Source organism: Microtus ochrogaster, chromosome 5 (assembly GCF_000317375.1).
Source record: "Microtus ochrogaster isolate Prairie Vole_2 chromosome 5, MicOch1.0, whole genome shotgun sequence".
In the NCBI taxonomy this organism is placed as follows: domain Eukaryota; kingdom Metazoa; phylum Chordata; class Mammalia; order Rodentia; family Cricetidae; genus Microtus; species Microtus ochrogaster.
In genome coordinates this window covers 71,578,919-71,580,071 of record NC_022012.1, presented here as the reverse complement: position 1 = coordinate 71,580,071, position 1,153 = coordinate 71,578,919, and the positions used below count along the sequence as shown (strand labels likewise).

At 34.0% G+C, this 1,153-nt stretch overlaps 1 protein-coding gene across 3 annotated transcripts in view; it reads left to right on the top strand.

Annotated features, from left to right (window-relative positions):
• The window catches only part of Vps13c (vacuolar protein sorting 13 homolog C), a 159,208-nt gene that overhangs the window by 41,654 nt on the left and 116,401 nt on the right, over nucleotides 1–1,153 (top strand). The window lies entirely within an intron of this gene.

The window sequence follows — 1,153 nt, the reverse complement described above, 5'->3', positions numbered from 1 at the left end:
CCCCCCCCCCTTTGTTTACTGCCTCTGCTTTCCCCGGTTCAGTTTTGTTAGTTTGTTTTTATTCAGTGAACTTTGTAATTCTTTGTAATCATTCCTAACTTCCATGTCCATTTCTTTCTACATTTCAAATTGTCCTGGTCCTCTGTGGTTTTCTTCCTGTCCTGTGTAGCTCGTTGCCATTAGATGATGGTGCTTTCTGTTTATGTTCGTACACTCAAGTAATGACATTTTAAAGTGCTCCCAGTTTATAAAAAAAATTTAGTTTCATTGATGATAACTAGTTCAGAGACTGTGCAACTTAATTCTCAGGCATTTATGAATTATATAAGTCAGTTAGAATGTTATACAATCTAATGCAAATTGTAATTACCATAAGGTAATACATCTATATAGCTTTGATACTATTTATAGTCATCATCCCGAGTAGACTTTTTGTTTTTGCTGTCACTCAACCTCAAGAGTATTTTTAGGTTTTCTCAAAGTTGTCTGTGTATGATCAGTTTGAAAACAGTGTACTGATAATTTGTTTCCTGGGATGATTTTATTTATGTTTCTGTTTCTAAATTTTGTTAAAGACTAAGACAGAAATTCAATTTTATTTCTCTCCTTGTTTTAATATTTTAAATGAACAATAAATTATTAAATCACAGAGAAACCCAGTTTTAGACAGGGACTGTCTGTATTCCATGTACACCTTTCCTGGGAGCACATGACTCCATTTAACTCTAGGGAGATTGGGTTTAGCCAGTGAGCTCCCTAATTTGTTTTACACAGATAAGGCTAATTCTTGTATATATATATCTTCTCTCTCTCTTTTTCTGTGTCTCTGTCTTTCTCTCTTTTAAAACTGAAATCGATTTTTTTCATGCAGTATAATCTGATCACTGTTTTCCGTCCCTCATCCCTTTGCAGATACTCTCTGTATCCTCATCTATCCAACTTCACGCCTTCTTTCTCCCTCTTTAGAAAACAGGCAAATACAAAAACAAACCGAATAGAACAAAACAGAGAAAGAAAATCAACAAAAAAAGAAGAAGCATGAGAAGCACACAAACACACTTGCAGAGATACAGACACTCCCAGAACAACCATGAAAATGCAGACTTCAAAGCCATAATATATAAACAAAAGACTAGTAAGGTTAAAAAAAAAA